Below are 5,984 nucleotides of genomic sequence, written 5' to 3'. Positions count from 1 at the left end.
GGTGAGATCATGACCTGAGCCAAAACTCAGAGTGAGACACTTAACCAACTGAGCCACCCAGGCGCCCCAGATCTTCAAGATCAATTTTGACTATTTTCTACTACCCTTGGCATGCTGGCCCCTCACTTTGCCTCCCGGTGGGCCGGCCCTCTGCCTGATGGCAACCCCCACTGCCCCTGCATGGTTAACGTCAACCCATCCCTCAAAGAGCTGGCTCCCCACTCACCCCTTTCTGGGACTGCGCCGAGGTAGTGTGGCCGGACTCCTGTGGCTGAGCCCCAAGTCAGACTTCTAGGTCTGAGTCCCTTTTACAGGCTGCGACCCCGCACAGGATTTCTCACGCCTCTGGATTTGGTAGAGGAAATGTTTCACCCATCACTTCACGCGAGAAGGAAATGAGGACTTTTACGAGCAGCACAGGTTAAGGCCTGGCAAGTTCAGCCTCCGTCAGTGTCACTGTTCACCGTGGTCCATGGCGAAGAACGTTCCCTGCAGAGCCTCCTTCCCGACATTTCTGAGCCCCTGGAAACTTGCGTCCATTCTTCCAACTTCTCTTTCCCATCAGTAAGAGGGGGTAGCAATAATTCTTAAGTCGGGACAGATATCTAATCTGAAAACTGGAAATGAACTCAGAAAGAAACGTTCAGCTGGCCTCCCTTCTGGCCCAGACACCCTGGAGATCTTTAAAGAGGAAGTCACTGGCCCAGCTGACTGAGTTTACCATTTCTCTGTCTAAACCACCATGCACCCAAAGCTCTGGTCCAGTCTCAGCCCCTGTGAGCAGGAGGGAGGTGAGGAAGGAGAGAACTGGCAGTTTCTATGTTTATGGTGTGGATTTTCACCCCGGTGCTTGGGCAGGAGATATCCAAGTTCAAGATGGAGGAAGCCACAAGCTCCCTCTCCAGTAAGGTTTTCTCCACCTGCTCCCTGTCCTCACCACTCCTCCTGTGACCGTCAAATAGCTGTGAGGCGTTACACAACTGTGAGGAGACACCATCGGCGGGAAGGAACATAGGACGTTGGTACAACACGGGGCTTATGGAATCTTGGAGGCAAATCATGACTTTGTTTGGAACATAAATAGACTCCCAGCCCATGGATATGTTTAGTCTCAGTGAAAGTCCCCCAAGATTTTCCCAGCCAAAATGTTTTAGTTTTAATTTACCCTGATGGGTCCCCTAGGGGCCAAGGCCTAATGGCTATGGGGCTGGGTGACCACACAGTAAGAGCTCTTGATGTTTAGGGACGAGAGGAATGTGGGAACCACTAGCCTGGTGTCCAGCTCTCAGTTGACATTTGCAAATGGTGATGAAGGGGACACTTCCGGCACGCTTGGTGAATGTACATATTAGCCAAAGGGCTTGGTAGGTCAGCGTCCATACTCTGGAGGCTCAGGGTATTGGTTGTCTATTTCTGGTGTAACAAATCTCCTGAAAATAAGAGAAACGTTCAATCACAGTCTCTATGGGTCAGGACTGAGGTCCCATTTCCTCGCCGGCTGTCAGCTGGGGGCCATCCTTAGCTCCAAGGGGCCTCTGTCTGGCCCTGGGATGCAGACCCTCCACATCTCGGAGTCAGCAAGAGCATGACGAATCCTTCCTCTGCTTTGAACCTCCATGCCCTCCCCTTCCGCCGCATCCCTTCTGCCTCTGGCCAGCGAAGGTTCTCTGCTCTTAAGGGACCGTGTGATTAGATCGGGCCCCGAGTAACCACCCTAGAAATCTTCCTCTATTAGGGTCCCTGACCTTAATCTTACCTGCCAAGTCCCTTTCGGTCATGTAACAACCTATCCATAGGTTCCAGGCAGGTGTCAGGGCACGGACGCCATTGCAGGGCCATGGCACAGTCTACCACACCCCACAGTGACTTCTGTCCCACAGTGAGAATGCCGTCGGTGATTCTGACAGACTCCAAGCTGGGGAAATCGGAGCTCTCCTCCGTTCTTTAAAAAAGCATGCCTCGAGCACTCGCTGCGTGCCAGCGACTTTCCCAAGTGCTCGGGATGCAAAATGGACATAATCCACTAAGAGAAAAGGGAAAGAGGAGGAAGAGAAAGAGAAACTACTTCTGTTGCACGTCTACGATGTGTCAGATGCACTTCCTGCGTCTTCTCTAACGTTCAAGGGCATCCCACCGTACAGATGAGAAAACTGGGGTTCAGGGGTTCAATAACTTGCCCAAGGTCATCCAAATCATCCACTGCACAGTCAAAACTCACACCCTCTTTCCCCTCTGCTCCTCCTGGTTTGAGACATTCAGGACATGCCAGTCCACAGAAGGGAACACAATGCCTTTGGGGACCAAGCGTTGGACCCTCCCACCAGGGGTCACTTCCCTCTTCCCCCAGAGGGCGAGGGATCCCTGGGGGTTTCCTGAGGCAGCCGGAGGGGAAGCTGGCTGACCTGTGGTCCCTGACCTGGACGTCCAGAGTTCTTCTGAAGAAGCCAGGAAGACCATGCTGATGGGCGGTCTCTGGGCCCTGAAGTCTCCTCTGGCCGAATTTACATGTTCTTGACTGTCCAGGTGCACTCCTTCCTCTTTTTAATGACCCAGTGTATTTATAGCTCATCCTTCAAAGGGTAATGAGCTGTGGGCTTTAGTCTTCAGACTTGTAGAGAACTGGGAACAAATCAGGTGCTTAAGACACACTGTCGAGCAGAGTTAAGAAGGGCCATGGCAGAGAGCCAGAAACGTCTAAGTAAAAGGCACTGCATCACAAGAGAAATTCACCTCTGGGATGATTACTGCTCTCAATCATGACAATTCACCTCTCGAAGAGTTACAGCGTGCCTAGTGCTTTCCTGTGCCATCCATTGATGTCGATTTATTTATTCCTCACAGCACCCTGGAGGGGTGTCGATAGAGGCATTTCATCCCTAACTCAGGAGGTGCTCAGAGATGTTAAGTAACTGGCCCCGAGACCCAACACTGGCCAGGTGCAGGCTACAGGTTCAAAAGCAGGCGTGGCCTCTGCCAGATCACAGCCATGGCCCTCCCCCTGGCCACACAGAGAGGCCAGCAAGGCCTCTGAGTCCAGCCATGATTTTATTGTAGCCCACATCAGCTCTGCGGTGGGCTTTTTCTTCTCCTGTTTTACAGGCAAAGAACTTCAGAAGGGCCCAGGCCCACGTTTAGGAGGGACACCGGAAGGAGGAAGGAACAATGGTTTTGGAACCTGAGGCTGAGCGCTGGCATTCCCATGCTGTGTTGTCTCGCTGTGGGACCCCGTTGGTCCAGACACCTGCGTTGGTGTCGGAGGTCACACTTGCCGCCATTAGGTGGCAAGTCTCTGCCTATAGTGTGTGGGGGAGAAATTTCTCCTTATTCGTCCCTGTTGGCTGTTTCTTCTGCCCACAGCCCCGTTCCCCCAGCTCTACTGTGGCTGGCTTCAGCTGATCTGCCATCTCCTCATGAGGGGGACCAGAGTGCCCCTTCTTTCTCATCACCCTCACCTCTGGCCTTGCACACAACTGGACTCCAAGACGTTGCTGACGGCTGGGTGAGGGCGGGGGAGGAAGGAGGCGAGTTTCATTCAGAGGGAGGGAAGACCTAATGAGCTCCAGTTCGAATACGAAGGGAAAAAGAGGATGAGGGGACCCCAGCATCACCATAGGAAAGACCCACAAAGGCCTTAGACAGACATTGGGGCCCCATCTCCCCTTACTGAGCAGACCCCACCTCAGGCCAGCAGGCGCTTGGGTAGAGACGCCTGTTGGTCATGGCCCCATGCCTGCTGCTGGTCACCTCCCTTGCCTATTTCCTTATTGTGACCATCACTCACTTTCCAACCTTGGAAAGGCCCAGAATATCGGTCTCACACGGGCACAATTGGGACGGCGTGCCGGGCACAGTAGTAGACTCAGCGGTCTTGCTCTGGGGGGGTGGAAAGTTGAGCGCCTGGTCAGGCGGCGTGGAGGCAGGTCCATGGAAAGAGAGGAGGGTGGGCAGGGCCCCAGGAGCCTTGGAAGGACAGGGGACGAATGGGCATGGAACTCAGAGGGGACCTGGGCTCCCCCCAGCAAGTGGGGGTGGCCTGGGCACGACCGAGGCAGCTTCTGAACATGTGGAAGCTTGTCAGATGTGGCCACACCCTCGGGGCCCCCGTATGATTGCTGGGAATGGGTTCTGCCTTTGCTCATGCAGTGGGCGTGTCTAGAACGCCATCCCCACACGCCTGAGCTTAGTTTTGCTTGTCCTTTGTACCCAGCTGGGGCTCACCTTTTGGAGCACATCCTCTGGTTTGACTTAGGTGCCCCTCACGGCTCCTGGGACCTCTGCTTTCTCCCCGCCCACTGCTCTGTGACCAGCTCCTCACTTGTCTGAACGCGATTATTTGTCTTTGTGCCTCAGCACCGAGCCGAGGGCCCGGCCCGAAGTGGGGAGTGAGCTGGACAGCATCTATATTGGCAAAGAAAGCCTGTTCTCATTAGTGCTCACCAATCTCTAGTTATGCGGGCCATTCATTTCTCTTGCGTCACAGGAACCTCACAGCAATGCTAGGAGAGCAATGAGTTGTCCAGATTTTCCAGCCGAAGCTAATGCCCTGATTGGTGCAAGGGTTTATTCTGGGTCATCCAGTCGCTGAGCGGCTGAGTCAGAATGCAAACTTTTGTCTGACTCCCAAGCCCAAATACTTTTCCTCTATCTCGAAAACCTGAAGGTGGTGCTTCCCAAACCTGGCTGAGAGTCACTAAGTAAGGGTGGTGTAAAAACATACGGATTCCTTGAAGATAAGGTTAACAGCATAGGGTTCCAGGGCGACAGAGGGAGAGAAGAAAGGGAAGGAGACAGAGCGCAATTATGAGTGCTGGATACGAGAGGCTCCACCATGCTATTATGGTCTAAACAGAGAATGCTCTAAAACACTGCACGGTTTTGAGCAACCAGTGAAGTATCATGCAGGAGAATCTTTCTGATCGGGAGGCTAGAAATGTGGCTAGAGGAATGGCCTGGGGTTACATCACAAGCCAAGAGTGCGCAGGGAGCATAATCCTAGCATACTGCCTGGCCTGTGATATATGTGTGTGTGTGTGTGTGTGTGTGTGTGTGTATTAATTAAAATATATAAAACATATAAAATAAATATATATTTAATGCAAATATATTTAATGTAAATATATTTATATATTACATATATGTAAACTCTTAATATGGTAAATGAAGTTAACAGGCTTTCAATCGTAGGAATTACCCCATAGAACAAAGCATGGAAGGTTTGTTCGCATGAAGGTGCAGGACCAACTAAACCCAAGGACAAGGACAGTAAAACCAAAGAGGAAAAGAAGGGGAGGTTTAAGGATGCCAACGGGCTCAACATTGAAGGTGCCAGGGAGGGACTGTTGGGACACGGAAGGAATAAGGAAGAGACACTGTTAAGAATTGCCAAATTCGCCGAAAGAAGAAAAAAAGCATACTCTCATCCTGCCTTTGGAGATATGGGGGGAGAGGCTGGGTGGCATTGAGGGAGCAGAACCGTCCTCTTGTCTCAGCAGGAAATCAACAGGTCTGGGGTGAAGGTGATAAATCATGGAAACAGGTGAACTCACCAATCCAGAGTCATGGGGGTGACCGGGTAGAGGTAAAAAATCTGACAAGTGGCTGCTTGCAGAGGGGATGATGGCAGGTGGGGGACATGGGGTGGTAATTCCTTAGGTACAGGTATTATTTGAAAGTCTAATTACTGAACCCTGCCTTAGACCTATGCATTCTGAAAAGATTGGAAACCGGAATCTCTGATTTTCATGTGCTCGTAACTATCTTGGAACCACTGCCTGAGGGTCTTGCATGGCCTGGGAGGAGCTGTTCCTGTCTTCCCAGCTCGCGTGGGGACCGTGGGGGAGGCCCTGAGCTCTGGACACCCAGCTGCCTCTGTGCAGGGGCTTGGGAGGTGGAGGGCCCTGCAGGCACATGTTACAACTTCCCTTCGAGGAAGTCGTTTAGCCTTCTCTCTTCCTCTGGGTTAGCTTCCAGCTCAAGAGGAAGTT

The 5,984-nt window shown here is 52.2% G+C and overlaps 1 long non-coding RNA gene across 1 annotated transcript; it reads right to left on the bottom strand.

Moving 5' to 3' along the window:
• Positions 1–1,143: 1,143 nt before the first annotated feature.
• On the bottom strand, positions 1,144–2,177 carry LOC109495934. The gene is made up of 2 exons (XR_002151658.3): positions 1,757–2,177; positions 1,144–1,430 (listed from the first exon to the last, which is right to left on the bottom strand). It is a non-coding gene; the product is annotated as an uncharacterized LOC109495934 (long non-coding RNA).
• Positions 2,178–5,984: the final 3,807 nt, after the last annotated feature.

This window comes from Felis catus, chromosome F2 (assembly GCF_018350175.1).
Source record: "Felis catus isolate Fca126 chromosome F2, F.catus_Fca126_mat1.0, whole genome shotgun sequence".
NCBI lineage: Eukaryota > Metazoa > Chordata > Mammalia > Carnivora > Felidae > Felis > Felis catus.
Note: the sequence above shows the minus strand (reverse complement) of the source record. Positions and strands in the feature narration are given on the sequence as shown.